Raw genomic sequence first — 20,230 nt, 5'->3', positions numbered from 1 at the left:
TTACGTTCAATAAATGTAGCTTGTCATCTTCCAGGTTCATCAACATGAGATACAAGCTATGTCTCTTATATCAGACATTCACAAATTAGCTATGACTCTACAACTAATGATAGGACCCTCAGTGCTAAATATACCATATAACCCAAAAAGTGTGTTGGGTCGATGTTGATCAAAATATTAGCCAACACTTCCTCCCCAAAGCAAAGATCACCACCTGAAAATGCCCAATTGATTCATTTAATTGCTGAGTCACTTTATGAGGCATAAAATATGTAACTCTGGCTCAGATATGATATCTCTAAAATGACAATCACAAGAGCTGTCACATCAGGCAGCAGATTCCAGAAGAGATGCTGGGGTTTGGTGTTTGGTTCCCCCCCACTTCCAACCTTCTTTTTCTGTGTCATTAAACAAAAAGTGAGATGGTGTAATTCTGACTCCTCATTTCAGGTGGGGAAATGTTTAAAGCCAAGACTGTGCTCAAGAGGCTAGATGAATCAAACCTCCTTTTATAGAAGTGATAATGAGACACACCATATATGTTCTGTCCAATTGGGGGAGCAGGCTGGTGTTAGGAGTTTCCATCATTGGGCAGCTCCCAAAGCTCAAGACCCTCGGAAGGGCCCACTGCTGATCCCTGCAACCACTTATGTGGCTATTACCTTTGTGTAGTAGTGGCAGAGTGACTCTCTTGGGGCCCATTCAGGTAGAAGAGAGTCCATATGGGTGATTTTGAGAAGTCCCTGAAACCTGGAGCCAGCCCTGAAGGGATTTGTTTCTATAGAACTCTGTGCAAGGAGACTAAAAAAGTAATTGATCCTTACTACTAAGTGTACTATTAAGTGAGAAGGGCAATATGACCATAGATTAACAAATTTAACAAGAAAGGTTTACAATGACAGGAGTAGCATATCACTGCTGAGATACTGAGGCTGTTCTCCCATCCCGCCTAACCCCAGCGCTCCTGTCCTGCCTAACCCTGCTCCCAAGCCCGGCTCTTAGCTGAGGTTAAGGGAGTGCCTACCAGGATCGTGTGTCTCCATGAGCTACAAGCAACCCAAGGAGACACAGACACGGGTGCCTAGAGTGCCCGTCAGACAGAGGATCCTGTCAATACACCGTGCTTGTGGTGTGGTGCATTGTGGGATAGCTGGAGGCCAGGATGCATCATCCCTGCCTCCAGAGCTCCGTTCTGCATGCTGCAGCACAGCACAGATTGTCTGGGAGCACAATCCACACTCCCAGCAGCATCTTTGTGCTTGTCGGGGGGGCGGGGTGAGTTTGAGCAGCTTTCTCCCCTGCCACCCCTTCCCACCTGGTCATGTGAATGGCCCCATGATGTTGATGTCACAGTGGTAACATTCAATAGAAGATTAGGCTTGCATTTTAGTGGTATTTCACAGTTGGGCTGGAAAGTTAATTCTGAAATAGTAACAGCAACACCCAGCTAATATCATATCATTGTTTTATTGGTGGGATGCAGACTGGTTTCAAGATGGTGTACTGACATCATGGTCTGTCTGTCTATCCTATCTATCTATCTATCTATCTATCTATCTATCTATCTATCTATCTATCTATCATATTTCTGTACTGCTTGATACGTACATCTCTTGGCAGTATACAAAATTTAAAATATTTAAAAGTTACAGATTAAAATACATGACAATAAAAACAATAGAATAAAATAGTTATTAAAACAAGTTTTTAAAATTATTAAAATTCTAATTAAAAGCCTGCAAAAACAGGAAAGTCTTGAGGTTCTTCCTGAAAACAAACAGAGAAGGAGATGCTCTTATTTCAGTAGGGAGCATATTCCAAAGCCCTGCGGCAGCCACCAAACAAACAGGTGGCATCCATAACCGGACATCTCCAGAAGATTGCAACAGGTGGCAGGGTTTATGACAAAGGAGGCGCTCTCTTAAATAGCCTGGACCTAAGCCATTAAGGGTTTTATAGGTAAGAACCAGCACTTTGTATTTCACCCAGAAACATATTGGCACCCAGTGCAGTTCTTTCAGAACTGGTGTTATGTGGTCCCTTCATGTTGTCCCAGAGACCAATCTGGCTGCCGCATTCTGTACCAATTTTAATTTCTGGACTACATACAAAGGCAGCCCCATGTAGAGCACATTACAGTAGTCAAACCTGGAGGTTACCAGCATATGTACCACTGTTTTAAGGTCATTCACCTCTGGAAATGGATGTAGCTGATGTATCAGCCAAAGCGGATAAAAAGCGCTCCTGGCTGCCACCTCAGCCTGAGAAACCAGGGAGAGCTTTGGATCCAGGAGCACTCCCAAGCTATGTACCTGATCTTTCATGGGGAGTGTAACCCCATCCAGAACAGGCATATCTAAACCATCTTTCGGGTCCTGGCCCCCCACCGTCAACTTCAATTTGGATTCAACTTCAGTTTGTTATCCCTCATCCAGCCTATTACTGCCTCCAGGTAGGCATTTAGGGAAAATATGCCATTTCCTGATGAGGTCGGCATGGAGAAGTAGATCTGGGTGTCATCAGCATATTTATAACACCCAGCACCAAACCTCCTGATAATTTTTCCCAGCGGTTTCTTGTAGATGTTAAAAAGCATTGGAGACAATGTGGAGCCTTTAATGTATGGCATATTTAAAGATGTTTTTCTAATACTCTCTCTGAAAGAAGCCTTGCAGCACATTCACTATTCTTAGTGCAAATGAATAGAATATGTGTTGTTCTTAACATGAACTTGCTTGGTCTCCCAGCTATGATGTCATCATCCCTTTATCTGCACTGTGTGTTAAGTGAGGACAAGAGGAAGCATATGATAGTGGAATAACTGATCTAACAGGAAAGGTTAACAGTGACTTTGGAAAACAGCCATAGACAAGACTCATACAGACATCCTCAGGGAGAGAGTTCCACGACTGTTTCATGCCCTTCTTCTGCAGCTTGGACTTTGGTAGTGGAATGCAGAAGGCATGCTGGTCAAAGGCTTGCTGAGATGCTGAGGAAAATAATAGTGTTAGAAGAACATGAAAGGATTTGTGCTCTTTATTAGTCACACACACAGACACACACTCTCCAATATGCTGACAGCCAGATGTAAATCTGCTATTTTACATCAATATATGAGTTGACTCAGAAATTCACTGTGGCACTTTGAGTGACCTAGGCAGATTTGCTATCGGATATATCATGAATCTTGAATTGCACTGGATTGTGTAGTAGTTTTAAAAGATTAAGGTTAGAGCAGTGATTCCCAAATTATTATGATCTGTCTCTTTGATGTGGTCTGAAGTGGCTTATGCTGGCTCCCCCTTCTCACTTGCATCAAATTACACATCTTTGCTTTGATTCTCAATAGTTCTCAGCAACTGCAAATTCTTGGGGCAAACACCACCAATTTCTAGGCCATTGCCAGTGTCTCCTTCCTCTCTCCCTCCCTTTCACCACCAACATCTCTCTATGCTAATGACATTTAAGAAAGAATCATTGAGATTGTTTTGGGGATGATTTTGAGCAATCGGCCTGGAAAGTGTTTATGGGGCACTGGATTTTTGAATCAGTTTCATGCTACATTTATGGGCGTCTCTGTGTATGTTGGAAAGCTCCAGATGGGTAGCCATGTTAGAGAGAAAGAGTTTTGGGGGAGTGTGTGTGTGTGTGTGTGTGTGTGTGTGTGTGTGTGTGTGTAGAGAGAGAGAGAGAGAGAGAGGAGTCTCACGACCAGTGAGATTCGCTGTAGGGGGTTCTGTGGGGAGAATGGGCTTAGCCTGCTCTCCCTGCAGCTGATCAAGGCAGCAGCCCAGGCGGCCGGATTGGCCGCCCACACAACTGCCGGCTCCGTCACAGAGCCAGTGGGGGCTGCAAGGATCGGGGGCTGCGCAGCCCCCGAAGTTCCAGTATGCCCCATGTGAATGTGCGGAGCATGCTGGAGAGACCCCCGAGCCTGGGAGGCTGCCTCCTGGCTGGGGGTCTCCTTGTGTGTTGCTGCGGTGCGAAGCCATGCCACGGCAATACACGATCAGGAATTCTGGGGTAGCGGAGTGCTCGATCCGCTAACCTAGGCTAAGGGGAGGGCTACTTTGGTAGGCTAGCTGCCAGGGAACCACCAAGCTTGCCTGCGAGCCCGCTGTTTCTCACAATGCCTAGGAAGCGGGCTAAGCTCCCTAAGCCCACTTTCCAGTATTCATGAGAATACCCTCGATGTTTTTTTTACAAAGTAAGGTCAAAATGTCAAGCAAAGCAAGCGATAGCAGTAGGAGTTTCACATTATTTATGCACAGCACAAATGAACATATGATCCCATAAAATGAATTTTCTTGCACCACCTGCTTTTGGATTATAATTTCCCCAGACCCATTTAATTGGCTGAACCACCCACTCTGCTGCGCTATTAGAGGATAGATGATGAGGTAGAGTGGTCTTGTGAGTAATAGCCATTTGTTGGAAAGCACTCAACATCTCAGAGTGAAATGGAGGGCCATTGTCCGAGACTATCTTCTCTGTCAGCCTTTAAGAAGCCACCAAGTTCCTCCGTATGTAAATTACAGATTGTGCATCAGCAGGAGGGAAACCCCAATCCATGTGGAATAAGTATCCAATAAGACCACTAATTTCTAGCCTTGCTTTTCTTTAAAGTCCATATGTAGTCATTGCCAGGGTTGTGCAGCCAACCCCCAAGCCTGAATTGGCACTAGAGATGTGCATCAATGGCTTGGTGCATGGGCTGGCGGGGCGGGGAGCAGTTCCCTTAAGGAGCCAGTAAGGATCTCCTTACCTGCTTCTCCCCACCCCGCCACTTTTGTGGATGCAGCGCTTGGTTCCCAACTGCCATGCAGGGCTGTTGGCAGTGTTCCCTGCAGCCTCTGCATGGCGTCGGCACACAAATGTCCAGCAATAGTATTTGCATGGTTGGCAACACCATGCTGACCACACAAATGGCCAGTGTGTGTGCTGATGCCATGTGGAAGCTGCAGGAAACAGCACTGCAGCCCCCGTGTCCAGTTGGAGACCAGATGTCACACCCAGAAAAGTGGTGGGGCAGAGCAGGTAATGAGCTCCTTAAGGGATCCATTCCCTGCCCCCTCCAGCCAACTCGAACACCGGCACCCGAGACAGTTCGGCACTTCCCAAAGGACACTGGAATAGGCATGATCAATTTGGTTGGCAAGGGCTGCAGCCTTGAACCAACAATGTTATGTCTTTATCCAGAGTCGGGCATCACACACAGAAATGTTTCTGCTTTTCCCTTATTGCCATCTCTCTGAAGGATTTTGTATTAGTAATTCAGTTTTTCTATTGCTGGAACATTTAAGGGGTTGAACCACTGCTTAAAATATCCTGGAAAGATTCCAAGCAGCACAGAAGGCAAGAAAATGAAAAACATATGAAGCGAATAGAAGTTAACATTAGACATGCTCAGAGTGGGCGGAATCAGTGGCAGTAACAACCCACAGCATACCTGGCAGCTCTAGAAAACATCCTACACCCTTTCTGTTTCTCTCTTTCCCTCTTGTTTTCCTTCCCCCATCCCGTTATTTTGAACTATAATACTTTTTTTTTTAAACACTAACTTGAGATTGTCATCCTCAAACACTGATGCAAGGAGGTGAGTTGCAGAGGAGGTGCACATGTTCCTCCAGCAACTAACCTCCCCCAAGCCCATACTAATGACAGATACCCAAACATACACTCTGTTGGTCTTCTATTCTCAACTCCAATTAGCTTAACTCAAGTCCTTTTTATAACATTTATGCTCTCATTAAACCAGATCAGTACTTTCCTAATTTGCTCAAGCTGAATCTCTGTGTCCTTTGATGCAAGCCATGTTTTTTCCTTGTTTCAGTCCTAGCTTGGTGGGCAAATGATTGGGCAAATTAGCCCCTTTCACACTGCTTTGGATGAGCACTATCTTGAAGCATGCTAAGGCTGCAAATCTATATACATTTACTTGGGGAATAAGCCCCATTATACTGAGTGGGATCTGAATAAACATGCATAGGATAGCAGAAATAATATCCACACAAATAATAAACCACCAATACTAGCATACCAGAACACCTTAAGTGGCGCAGCGGGGAAATGCTTGACTAACAAGCAGAAGGTTGCCAGTTCAAATCCCCGCTGGTACTATATTGGACAGCAGTGATATAGGAAGATGCTGAAAGGCACCATCTCACATTGCATGAGAGGAGACAATGGTAAACCCCTCCTGAATTCTACCAAAGAAAACCACAGGGCCCTGTGGGCGCCAGGAGTCAAAATAGAGTCGATGGCACACTTTACCTTACTAGCATACCAGAGCTAGGGTAAGGCTGGCAGGTTATCCTACTATAGGTAGATACCAAATTAATTGATTGGTTATGCCACTGAGGGCACTTGGATATTTGGGATGAGGACTGTAGAACATATCTTCCAACATTTAAATTTGGATTTTATTATTAAAATGAGGTGGCTCACCCCATGCAGAATGTGCATGCAAACCAGTATGTACCTGGAAAAAAGTGACCATCTCCAAATTATTATTAATCACTAATGTCTTGATAACAATTTATATTGTAATAATTAGGGATGTGAGAACCGGTTCGAATTTGAACCAGGGTGGTTCGAATTCGAACCAGGGTGGTTCGAATTCGAACCGAACCAGCCATCAGGTTCGAGCTGCAGGTTCAAATTCGAACCGAACCAAGGGGTGGTTTGATTTGAACCGGTTTGAACTGGTTTGGACATCCAATAATTGGTAGGATGGTAGCTGGCACCCAGGGCTACCTGTCACCCAAACACCAAAGCAATCGGACACTCGTATGATTTTTTATGATTTTTTGAAAATTATTATTTTTTCTCATAGGGCATAATGGGACTCGAACCAGGCCATTATACCTTATTGTGGAGCACCCATGGGTGCCAACAACCACCCCAACCCTGAAGCAATCGGACAGTATTACGATTTTTTATGAATATTTGAAATATTTTCAATTATTTTTCTCATAGAGTATAATGGGACCAGAACCAGTCCATATCCCCTATTGTGGAGCACCTAGGGGCACAAAAGCGGGGTGGGTGGTAGACACCCAGGGGTGCCTACCACCCACAAAACCCCAAGGCAATTGGACACTCCTCTGATTATTGGTGAATTGTTAAAGTATTTTTGAGTTCCTCATAGGGAATAATTAGGATTGCAGCAAATGTATAGCTTCACGTCAGGGGAAAGGGGTGTCGTAGAGTGGAGTGTGGTGGGTGGTAGTGCCTAGTATGGGCAAGGAAGCTATCAGAATTATTTGAAAGGAATTGGGCAAAGGGCTGATTTTTAAGTGATTTTTGAAGTTTATATGTCTTTAAGATTAGCAATGAGAGTGGATTAATGGTTTGTCATTGAAAATCTTATATGCTACCAAAGAATCTACACTCAGAACACTTCCGAAACAACAAAACCCATGAGCAACCCATGGGGGTGGTTGGCACCCTCTTTGCACTAGACCACCACTCACTCTGGGCCACCCCAGCACCCCACAAGTGACTTTAAGGTTTTTCTCCATAGGGAAGAATGGAGGTTTCAGCAGCCCCATAACTGCACTTGGGGGGTGCTGGGGTGGCCCAGAGCGAGGGTGCCAACCACCTCCTTGGGTTGCTCATATCCTATGAGAAAAAAGTAGAAATAGTTTTCAAAAATTCATAAAAAATCGTACGAGTGTCCGATTGCTTTGGGGTTTGGGTGGCAGGTACCCCTGGGTGCCAGCTACCATCCTACCAATTTTTGGGTGTCTGAACCTGTTCAAATCAGTTTTAACCAGTTTGAATTCAAAGCGAACCAGGGGGAGGTTTGAGCAAAACCAAAACCGAGCCACCCCCTCCTGGTTCGAACCTGGTTCGAATTCAAACCGAGCCGGGCAAACCAGTTTTGTGCACATTCCTAGTAATAATACCTGGAGCCCTCTTTATGCTGAGGATTTTAGAAAGTATTTTGTGCAGGCATTTGATTTCTGTCATCACAAGGTCTTTGCAAAAACCCCTATGGTAAAACTCATACACAGGACTTTTTTGTGTGTGAGTAGGTCCTGCATTTGTTTAGTTACTGAGCTACATTTTTTGCAAATGTATTAGTTTCCATTCACACATGCAAATCTACATTTCAAGGGTGTATGGTGTTTTTTGTGGTGTTTTGTTGTGGGTTTGGGGGGGCGGAGTTGGAGTTGGGGGGGGGAGAACCTAAATTCCTTAGTGCCAGCACACTGAGTAGTATAGTTCAATGAGACACTGATTTTTGAACGGGCGCCCTCCACAGCAACTTAGTCAGAGTGTTCTTTTTCTTGGCAATTTTCTTCTTATTTGAGGGTGTGTCATGAATGAACACATTTATTGAAAAAATGCTCTTAAAATTATCCTGAATGGGATCAAACTGCAAGTCAAAGGAAGATGACAGAAATATTTTAAATTCCCAATCACATCTCTTCATGCAATCATCAAAGGCTGGGGTTTTTTAATCTTTCCCAAATAAATAGCCTTTGATTACATGTAGCAGTGGGACTGCTAGATGGAAGGTGAAGAAGCCAGATTCTCTGCTCAGCTAAAAAGTGTAAAACTGAGGGGGTGTCAGACTTCTGGCTCCAGGGAATAGCAAAGAAATGTAATGTACAGTCAAAATAATTACCTATTCATTGCATGCTATCTTTTGTTGAAATACCCACAGTCCTTTTTTCACTACAGTGCTTTCAAATCTCACAGCCACTTTCCGGGTAAGCAAAGTGGTATCTGTCAATCCAAGTTTTATCCTGTCAGGTAGGCGAGAGAGGGGACCCAAGTTCAACTGAGACGCATTAGCTAACTTGTATGCTATATTTCCCTAGCACAGTTGCTGGGTAACTAACACTGTGCACCTCAATATAGCTTCATTTTCAGCTGCCTGGACTTGTTAGAAATTGTGTTATACAATATATAAGCCATCAAAAAGAAAACAAGCCAAGCTAAGTTAATACCTGTTGGCTAAAGATAACCACCCATCCCAATCAGAGCAAGAGCCCAGCTCGGATAATAAAGAAACAGAGAACAGTGTAGGCTGGAAGACGCAGGTCTCATTCCCTTCTCTGTCACAGATGTCTTGTATGTTAATGGCAGTGTCACTTGCTATTGAATCTTCTGTATGCTCAAGGCTATAGCAGTAGTTCCCTAGTTCAGCCAGTTAGGCTGAACTAGAAAGACTATGAGATACTCAGGTATGTGTCAGTCAAGACTGGATAAGCATACAAGATAAACATTGGAGAAAGTGCCGGCTCATGGAATTAACTAGTGTTCTCTTTGAGCCTCGCCTCATCTAGAGTCTGGTATGTGGGAGCATATGTCAAACAGGAACAAATGTGGGGTAAATATTACAGAGGAATCTTCTTTACTGTAACCCCTTCAGAAAAACTATTGCAGTGAGAAGTTCAGACTGTAAGATACCAGTGAGAACTGTGGTCTGGGCATGGATGGAGTAACATTTGGAATGGTTACACTCCCCACTCTCACCTTTCCTGCCTTTCAGCACTTACTCAGGGTACTCTCTCTTCTACTCCTACCTGCTAAGTGAGTTGCTTCATTCTTTCTGCTTCTGCTCTTGGGTGTGTGGCATAGCAAGTTGCTTGCCAAGCAATCTCCTTGGGTAGATCTTGTCAACAGCCAGTTGCATTGTTGGGGCATCTGCCATTCCTGTTACACTGGGCTAGAAGAGCATGGAAGAAGGGGCTGGAGGGATGAGTTTTAAAGAACAGAGTAGTGAAGTAACAGAGCAACATGGATATGGGATATGATGGATATGGGAACGGAGGCTTTTAGTTATGTAGTCCCCAGCTCTGTAGAATGCCAAATCTAGCCATGGGCACAGCTCATACCAAATGACATGGTGAGAGTCTTCTTTGATAGTATAACAATGGGGGGAAACTCTGAACCCTGAAATTGGAAAGATTGTCTCGGGGACAGTGTGGCATGCCAGCTAGTACTGGATATGAACCTGGGAGATCCAGCCTCAAATCCCTGCTCACTCATGAAGCTTACTGTGTGACTTTGGGCATATTATTACTGTATATCATAGCCATTCTTCTAAAGGAGAATAAGGAAGAATTGTGGTTGTATAGAACATAAGCATGCAAAAGAACATATTTTACTGTTCTAAGAGGGGCTAGATTGCTGAGTAGAGGCCACTACTCAGTAGAAGAGCATCTGCTTTGCATACTGAAAGTCCCAGGTTCAATCCTTGGCCTCTCCAGGGAGGATTGGGAAAGACCCCTATCTAGAAAGCTGGAGGGCTGCTCCATTTAGGGTAGACAGCCTTGAATTAGATGGACCAATAGTCTGGTTCAGTATAAGGCAACTCCATATGTTCATTGCCTAAAAATGCCAAACAGGTGCCCCCATTCTTCTATATCTATTCAGCAGGGATGTAGCTATAATTGAGCGAAAGGATTCAAAGAACACGGGCCCCCAGCTCCTGAGGGCCCTCCAGGTCCACTCCTCCCTATTTTCTTCATTATCCCCCTCACTCTGGGGGGCCACCAGAGAAAGAGATGAACACGGGCCCCCTCTCCCCTAGCTACGCCCCTGCTATTCAGATAAGCACTCCCAGGTGGCACCATCCAAAGCCCCCTTAAAAAGGAGTGAGACCAAGTACCATATGTGAACCTGAGCCGATGGAGAAGTCAGGAAGAAGGGGAGGGGTATGGTTCAGTGTGGACTGCTTCTGCAATTAAAGAGGAAGGCAGGATTTCTCCCAATCCCTCTCCTCACAAAACTGTGAATGAGCATATGTATTTGTAATAAAGGAGGCCAATTTTACTGTGAAATGTGGTTGTCTACTCTCTCCCTGCTGCCATTGAAATATCCAGATCAGATTACAGTAAGTGCTCTCTGTGCCCCTTTGAAGAGTGCTCGGTAACTACAACTGGTTCAAACTGCAGCTGCCAGAATATTAGCAGGGACTCACTGCAAGAAGAATGTTACTCTAATCTTGTTCCATCTTTACTGGTTACCAGTTTGATTCTGGGCCCAGTTCAGTGCTGGTCTTAACCTTTTAAAGCACCACATAGTCTGGGTCCAGGATGCCTTAAAGACAGGGGTGGAGCCACCATTGGGCAAACAGGTTCAAAGAACCAGGGCTTCCACCAATCAGGGGGCATGAGAGTGGCCCCAGACACACACACACCCACATCAAGCCCCGCCCCCGCCGTGTCTGATGTTTGGAGCTGAAATCGGCCCATGCTGCGTTGGCAGCACAGCTGGAGTGACTCTCCCTGCCTTTATGGCAGGGAGAATTGCTCCGGCCCATGCTGCCCAACGCAGCGCGGGCCGATCTCCCTTCCAAACGGGGCCACACAGCCCCGTTTGGGATGGAGACCACGTCCCCCGTGTCTGATATCAGACGCGGGGGCATGGCTAGCCGGGCCCCTGCGTCTAACGTCAGACACAGGGGGCAGAGCCAGGGGCCCGCGGTGGCGGCCGCACACATGCTCCTGCTTAAAGACTGCTTCTTCCCTCCAAGCACTTGCATCAACATCAGAGGCCCTGCTTATTCCTTCCCCCAGCAACATTTGAAGCATACATACCATCTGAATTACAAAGGAAGGAGTGCTTAAGGCAGGTGTTTTTGGTCCCTAGATGGCATCTAGCTATAGAATGCCCTCACAAAAGAAGCTCATGTGACCCCATCACTGATGGCCTTCTGACATGTATTTATTTTATTCCACACACTTTTATACTGCCCCATACACAAATCCCTGTGCCGTTCACAATCTAAAAACACAATTAAAACAGTTTAAAATACAGATAAAAGCTCCCAAACTTTATACTTTTAAACTATAAACCAAAAGCCTGACTAAACAGGTATGTTTTCAGGTCTTTCGTAAAAACATCCAGAGAAAAGAGGCTCTCATTGTTAGGAAGCGTGTTCCAAAGTCCCGGGGCAACCCTAGAAAAGGCCCTGTTTTGATTTGCCACCAACCAAACTGGTGGCAACTGCAACTCGACTTCCCCAGATGATCTTAATAGGCAGCAGGGTTCATGAAGAACACATTCTCTTAAATACCTTGGACCCAAGCCATTCAGGGCTTTATAGGTGAAAATTAGTAGTTTGTATTTTGCCTGAAAATGTATGGGCAGCCAGTGTAGTTCTTTTAGAATGGTTGAACAGTACTCCTCCATCCCATTTCTTCCACCCCCCTCACCCCTCTTGATCACTCCTCCATCCCTTTACTCCATCCCCCTCATCTCTCCTGGTTGTGGCTGCAGCGTTGCTGGTGCCTGTTGGCCAAGCTGCAGCCTCCTATCCCCAGAGACCTCTGAGCCCCGCTCCTCTCCTGCCCCTCCACACCCACACAGGAGCCCTTCCTCGCTGCCACCACTGCCATGGCTGCTCGTTCCCCTCAGGCCGCTGACAGGCCCAGGTCTGTCCCTTGCCTGCCTGCCTGCCTCCGCCAATGGCCTTGGTAGCCCCAAACAGCAGCAGTAGTTGACTGGACCCTTCCTTGTTGCCGGTGCCGCCATGGCCACTCATTCCCCTCAGACTGCTGACTGGTTAGGGCCCATCCCTTGTCCTTGTCTCTCTTCCCCTCCCTTCTTTTTATCTCTTTCTCTTTCCTCCATTTGCTCTACCCCCCACCCTTCATGTCCTCTCTCTCTCCCTCCTCCCTCCTTCCCTGAGTTAACAGATCTTGTTCATCTTGTTTCCTCATTTAATTCACACAACGGCATCCTCCTTCTCCTGAAGGGGCTCTTTCCTCCCTAACGACCCCTTTCTTTGCAGACCCCTGCCCACTATCCTTTTATTATTCCTCTCCTCTACAGTCAAGAACGTCTTCTGACCAGTAACAGTTGCATTCCAACTGACCATAACCACCACAGGCTCCTCCTCCTTATCTGCATAGGGAATACCCACTGCCCAGTCACCACAGTGCTACAGGCTCCTCCTCTCTATCTGCATATGGAATCCCCATTGCCCAATCACCATGGTGCTTCTCTCACAGGCTCCTTCTCCCTATCTGCATATGGAATCCCCACTGCCCAATCAGGTGCTTCTGCTTGCGAACTCTCGCTAGAGCTGCCACGCACAGTATAGCCACAGGTATGCCTTAGAGAGTTAAATATAGAGATATTCTTCAGCTGACATGGCAATATTTGTGATGATCCATCTTTTAATCATTGGATTGATGCTTGTGGCCACTGGTACCTATCCAGCTGGCTATTCTTTCAGAGGGAGGGAGAGTGTGACCATTCAGTGGCAGTAAAGCTGAGCTGTCCGGCAGCATTACAGAGGTGTTGTATCGTAAAGCTGTGTCCACCTTATCTTGAGTTGTAGGCATGGGTGGCAGCCAGGCAATAATATAAGACAAAGATGCCTCCTCTTTGCTAGGACATTCTATGTTGTCTTGTGGCCATTTTAACTACAATAAATTATCTACATGGGTTGCTTTTTGTGTAGGAAAAAGTTTGAAAATGCAGAGAGATTGCTACATGTGACAAGATGTGAATCTGTTGCTGCATATGCTCAAGTTAGGAAACACTGACACTTGCACCTTCTAAGTTTATGTACATGCAGTTAAACAGATGCTATGTGATGCGCACACGTAACAGACTACATACAGTTTACAGACTTTTTCCTATATAAAAATGCTGCTCATGTAGGAAACTTACGTTTGAAATGGCTCTTGCACAGAGTGGTGGGAGTGCTTGAAGGTCCATGAGTATTATAGGTTGGGGATAGGTATCTTGAAGCTCATTGCACTTGTTAAGAATTGAAATGTTTTAATGTTTTAGCTTCCTTAAAAAGGGTGGAGGGAGCAATTTAATCATGTTTTAGCTGTGTTGTGAGGAAGTTAGAAAATAAGAAAGCAATTTTAGCATTAAATAATTCTCAAACGTTTCTCAATACATGAAAAACTACCCCTCCCCACATATACACCCAGAGCATCCTACCACCTTGTTTGTTTGTTTGTTTGTTTGTTTGTTTATATTTGATTTGATTTCTTTACCGCCATTCCAAAAATGGCTCAGAGTAGTTTACACAGAGAAATAATAAATTAATAAGATGATCCCTGTCCCCCAAAGGGCTCACAATCTAAAAAGAAACATAAGATAGACACCAGCAACAGTCACTGGAGGTACTGTGTTACATTTTTCTCTCATAGGATGAGAAATTGTCTGCTCTCTTGCTGCCTGGCTAGGATGGGATGGTGGAATATTCTTCCTTCTGCAATCATTGATTCATTCCACGTGGGTTATCTTTCATTCCACGTGGGTTATCATTCATTCCACGTGGGATTCTGGGTTATCCAATGAAATTGTTTGACAGTAGATTGAGGATGGACAAAAGAAAGCTTTACGGAACAGAATGAAATTCATATGGAATTCACATCAAGAGGTGGCTGTGTGGCCATTAGCTCAGATGGTTTTACATTTTGTTTTACATTTTTAATATCTCGCTTTTCCTCCAAGGAGCCCAGAGCGGTGTGCTACATATTTAAGTTTCTCCTCACAACAGCCCTGTGAAGTAGGTTAGGCTGAGAGAGAAGTGACTGGCCCAGAGTCACCCAGCAAGAGTCATGGCTGAATGAGGATTTGAACTTGGGTATCCCTGGTCCTAGTCCAGCACTCTAACCACTACACCACACTGGCTCTCAGATAGCTTTAAAAGGGGATTGCTACTGCTGCTGCTGGTATTTATATATCACTTTTCAACACAAAGTTCTCAAAGCAGCTTTCACAGAAAAATCATAACAAGAAGATGGGGGATAGATCAATATTATAGTCTGCATATACAGTATTACACTAATTGCTGTACCCAGCTACATTGGTTACCTTTTGGGCTCAGTTTAAAGGGCTGGTGTGAACATTTGAATACCTGAATGGCCTGGGACCAGGCTATCGTAAGAACTGCCTTTACCTCTCTGAGATTACCTAAGCCCCAAGAATGACTACATGGGCTCTGCTTTCGGGCCCAACATTAACTCGTATTTAACTTGCCACAGCTGTGGCATTCTGTCCCATAGGAAATCCATCTAGCCCCCTCCCCACCTGTTTCTAAATGGATGCTAAAGATGTATTTATTCCATATGGATTTTAAGGTTGATTTTATCTTTTGTGCTGGCCTCTTAATATATACCCCCCTCCGGTTCTGTTTTATTTATTTATTGTTTTACCATCTGATTATATTCGATATTTCAAATTGTGCGTCATCTTGCAAAAATTTATTTTTAAAGGCAGAATATACATATGCTAAATAAATAAATGGCTATTAGTCATGAGGTCCTATGTGGGGCCGCTATCTTCAGAAGCAATATCCCATGGAATAGCAGTTGCCAAGTGCAACAGTGGGGGCGGGCTCTGGCCTTCATGCCCCGCTGCTGGGCTTCCTGGATGCATCTGATTGGCCATATGGAAAGCAGGATGCTGGAGCAGATGAACCTTTAGTTTGACCCAGGAGGGCTCTTCTAAGCCTGTCTTTCCCCTGTTCCCTTCCTTCCTTTTCATTTTTTGTCATCTGTCTCTACAATCTCTCTGTATTAGGGACATATTCTGTTTCTGGCATTGTTGTGAAACTGAGGGTCAAGATGGAATCATATCTATGAAATGATGGAGAACAGCATTTGACTCTTTTGGCATGCTAACTAAGCATACCTCATAACCTCAGGCAGCAGCATTGCCGGAGCTGCAACCAGCGTGAGAGCGAGCGTGGTGTAGTGGTTAGAGTGCTGGACTAGGACCAGGGAGACCCGCGTTCAAATCCCCATTCAGCCATGATACTTGCTGGGTGCCTCTGGGCCAGTCACTTCTCCCTCAGCCTAACCTACTTCACAGGGTTGTTGTGAAAGAGAAACTCAAGTATGTAGTACACCGCTCTGGGCTCCTTGGAAGAAGAGTGGGATGTAAATGTAAATAACAACAACAACAACAACTAGAGTCAAATGATTAAGTACAGGTGTAGAAGGCAGGTTTACTTCTAACATGGCTTTCCTTAATATGGTGGTTAGCATAATCAGTATAATGAATTTGTCATCCTCTGCTCCTTTCAAAACAACATCATTTTATGCTTGCTCTAACAGCTCGGTTGCAAGGAGCACAGTTTTGATCCCCTTTGTGAGACAGAAAGTCTAAAGAGAAACTGAGGGAACTATTTGTCTGGGCAGACCATCCTGCCATTCTCTTATGCCACCATCCCCAGTAGGAATGCTGGTAGTTTGGCTGTAAATATTTTATAATTGTTCTTTGTTCCGGATGCTTCCTCTTGCCAGATGTATTAAGTCATGGGAGTCTAGAAAAAGTCATTCATAGGAAATGGCTCAGCCAGATAAAATGCATTCTGTGTCCTTCCACATCCTTTTGGGGCTTTGCTAATCACAGCTTTTGCCATGACCCATGGCCAACCATTTTCAAAAGCTGGCAGCTTCCTACCTTCTCTAGATGGTTCAGGGGAATTCCGAAGCATGCAAGTGGCCTATACTTTGTGCTTTTCTGAGACAGTAAGTGGGAAACTGATGGGCTAATTGGCTTAAATCACTGCTTAGGAAGCATTGAAAAGGCCCCACAATTTGCCAATTTATTATCAGACGCTGCCATCTTGTGTTAAGTTCAAACAAAATATTATACTAGCATTGTGCATCCATTGTGCAAGAGGTGAGCCTCCAGCAGTGTTGGGATGACTGTTTATTTTTCTAATTTTTATGATAACCAGGCACATTGTGCTTAGCCAAACCTCTGAAGAGAAGAGGAGATCTGTGAGACAGTTTAGAGCTGGCCAACTTCCTGCTTGAAGCATGTTTGTACAGGGTGTTTGAAACCAAATGAACTGCAACCTGAAACCTTTTGAAGTCTTCCAATAAATTCCTTTCGCATACAGTCATTTGCAATCACAAAGGAAAGTTACATACAAGACAGGGACACAACCTCCCAGGGCCTTTTTCCTGCATTTTGTCTGCAAAATTGCTCTTATATAGAAAAGAGTGGAAGATTTGAGATCCCCCTCCCCTCAAAAATGCACCATAAAGCCTTAATTGCAGCCACTGCAATTGGAGAAAGCGGAGAGCTTACTAGTGGACAGTTGCTGCCAGACTGGAACATTTAATGTGACTTTCAAATAATTAGGAATCAGTTTTTAAAAGATCCCTCTTTCCCCCTGCCCCCAACATCCCACAAATGAACCCTTGCACCATATTTGATGTTTATTAGGCAGTTTTCAGACATTTACAAGACAGTTTTTATAAGGGTGTTATAGCAAGGATCAGTGGAATATTCATGCAGTGCTCTAATGGAACTTTGTGAAAACTGGGGTTGTGAGGAAAGACCAGTGTGTGGGGGTGTTGTACATGTTGTTTATTCCCTTTCAGAAACTGCTTGCTGTTGGGAATTCTCTCTGGTAGGAGAAACCCTTTTTCATTATAGCAGAGTGCACAGAGGCACAACACAGCGGAATTTAGTTAGGCATGTGTGTATGCTGAGAGTAAAGTAACTTGGAGCCAGTTCATAGTTTCAAATCAACATAAGTGGTATTTATTAGAGAACTCTATTCTAGATAGGAAAGTGAGGAGATGGGATCTCTAATCTATCTATCTAGCTGGATGCAGATGGATTCTGCATCTCTGCACACATGGTGCAGGGAGAGGAGCTTGCATGTTGCAAGGTAGAAGGAAGGGAAGAGAAAGTGCAAAGCAGGAAGGAAGGAAGTTAGTTAGTCCCTAAGAGTAGCAATCTACATTCCAAAGGGATAGTGTCAGAGCAGTAGAGAAGAGATGACCAATGTCTTGACCCTCTAGCCCTCTGACTCACTAGTCTGTCCTCCACTGTCATTGAGACAAGAGACAGTGCAAACTCCTTCACTTCCAACACTTGCTTCATTACTTTTCCATCATGTTACTTTCTGATTTTAGCTAGAGGAACAAAAACAGTTTTAGGAGTATGTGACAGAGACTGTGCAAGACCAAAAGGATTTCAGATCCGAACTGCATTTTCTGCTCGGGAAAAATACAGACCTCTGTAACCTGCTATAGACAGCAGTTATGTTAGCAACATCAGCTAGACTCATAAAATCACAAGGATCCTGGGTAAAAGGTTAATCAGGGTTAGTGAGTGGAGTTGATTGTGTGAACACAGAACTTCAGGGCAAGCCTGGCCATAGCACTCTGGTTAACCAGGGTTCAAGCCAGGATTAGATTGTTGTATTGAACTCTTGCCTTCCATATATGGTCTATAGCAGATATAATCCCCACCACCACTACAGATTGTGGATTACAGATTTCCATTGGATTAGTAGAACCACCCCTGCTTAACAGAATAAGAGACACCACTCTCTCACTAGGTAAGAGGGTGGTGACACTGAGGCTGTTCTCATGAGCAGCCAAGCCTGGGCTTGGCTGCCCATGGGAACTACCAGGATCCATGTGGATCCCAGTGGTGCCAAACCCAGTGTTGAAGCCCGGCAATTAGCCCAGGTTAAGGGCGCAAGTGCACCCTTAACCCGGCTGCCAGGATCGTGTGTCTGGTTTCTCTTGAAAGGAAAGTCCCTACAGTTTTATGGTGTCTTTGTAGTATTTGGTTTATTTGCACAAATATTCAGGTTCAACAGTGGATGTAGTTGGGAAGAGAGCAGATCTCTCTTAGAAGTCAGCAACAGCTTTATTGGTTTCCTGTCAGATGGCTCTTGCATTCTAAGATGCAGAAGCTCGAGCTTAGCCACTTCAATTCCAGTCTAAAATTTCCATTCCACAACAGCTTGCCTGCTCTTCACATTGGTGTAACACATACAACCTTGTAGGGGAGGAGGGAAGGGGACAGATTGCTGACCCCTTCAGCTCCTCCTTTTAGGAGGGTTCTGGATGGTTTCTTCCAGATCCATCATGGTGTCATTCATTCCTTCAGGATAGTCAGAACCATTACCAGCCATTCAGGAAACATCTTCTGGACCTCTTCATCAGTGATTAAGTCACAAAAGAATGACCAGCCAGCTCATGACCCACCATTTTGTAACAACAACAACAACAACAATGGCTCACATTTTTGCACAGCATCCTGAAGAATGGGGCAGACATATTCCTCCTGTCCTTCTCCAGGCCCCGTGGATTCTACTTGCAAATGCACAGAGCCTCCATGGCTCTTAAGAATTGCTTCCACACTATAGGATGCTTCACCCATAGGAAATGATGGGAGAAACATCTTACAGCAATGACACAATTCTTAAGAGCCATGGAGGCTCTGTGTATTTGCAAGCAGCATCCACAGGGCCTGGAGAAAGACATAAGGAATGTGCATAGCCTGCTTTTCCATCAGCGGGACACTGTATGCAGAGGCGTATCTAGGGTAGGGCAGGCAGGGCACATGCCCCGGGCACCACTTGAAGGGGGCGCCATTTTTTAAAATTAAAAAAAATGGCCACTGAAAACAAAATGGCCACCGTGCATACTCAAATGGCCTCTGTGAGGCCCTCGGTCATGCCAGGCCTCACAGAGGCCATTTGAGCATGCATGGTGGCCATTTTGTTTTCAGCGGCCATTTTTTAAAAAAGGTTTTTTTTTTAAATGGCCACCACACATGCTCAAATGGTCCCTGCGAGGCCGTAGGTCTTTCCAGGCCTTGCAGAGGCCATTTGAGCATGCATGGTGACCTCCAAAGTGGCCACCATGCTGATCTTTGCAGGCCTGAACAGGCCTGAAAATCAGTCCAGGACCGGCTGTGGTGGTGAAGTAAGAGGCTGGTGGGGGGAGGGGGAACCTTTGCAGACTGCCCCCCACGGTCTTTAAGAAGCTCCCGAAAGGGGCTACAGGTTTAAAAAATTCTTAATTTAATATAAGTTACTGTACTCATATTCGGTTTGGGGCTATGTACAGAGAATCAGGGCTTGTGAATACTGAGCTGAAGCTTATGAGCTAGGATTGTATTTATTTGCTCTTACTTTGCTTCTTGTGATAAGTGAGTTAAATGTGATGTCTTAATAATATGGCTATTAATGGTGAGTTTGTCTTTGAATCAGTGTGAAATCCTTAGTATTAAGGCCCACTGGGAGTTTCTTGCTCTCTTTCTCTCATTTTAACTGTCTTTCTGAAATACTAGAATATATTCCAAGCAGTGACACAGTTTACTCTGCATATCCTTTAATTATTTTCCGGAGTATCTGGGAAAAGTCAAATTCTCCATTTATTTTTAAAACTTATGTAATAGTGATGCTACAATGCATAGTAGAGAATTAGACAGGCACTTCTGTTTAGTTTTCCAAGTACACTTCCACATAGTATTT

General features: G+C 44.8%; 1 protein-coding gene and 1 long non-coding RNA gene across 4 annotated transcripts in view; one reads left to right on the top strand and one right to left on the bottom strand.

Moving 5' to 3' along the window:
- SYNPO (synaptopodin) overlaps positions 1–20,230 on the top strand; it is an 83,738-nt gene that overhangs the window by 34,866 nt on the left and 28,642 nt on the right. The gene's annotated exons all lie outside the window — the stretch shown is intronic.
- Positions 1,449–12,820, bottom strand: LOC128343560 (uncharacterized). 2 transcript variants are annotated; one of them, XR_008315588.1, is made up of 4 exons: positions 11,559–12,820; positions 9,540–9,682; positions 8,636–8,756; positions 1,449–2,989 (listed from the first exon to the last, which is right to left on the bottom strand). It is a non-coding gene; the product is annotated as an uncharacterized LOC128343560 (long non-coding RNA). The 2 variants fall into 2 exon arrangements; XR_008315589.1 differs by lacking the exon at positions 8,636–8,756.

This window comes from Hemicordylus capensis, chromosome 2, assembly GCF_027244095.1.
Source record: "Hemicordylus capensis ecotype Gifberg chromosome 2, rHemCap1.1.pri, whole genome shotgun sequence".
In the NCBI taxonomy this organism is placed as follows: Eukaryota; Metazoa; Chordata; class Lepidosauria; order Squamata; family Cordylidae; genus Hemicordylus; species Hemicordylus capensis.
The sequence above is the reverse complement of the archived record's forward strand: the minus strand, read 5'-3'. Positions and strand labels throughout refer to the sequence as shown.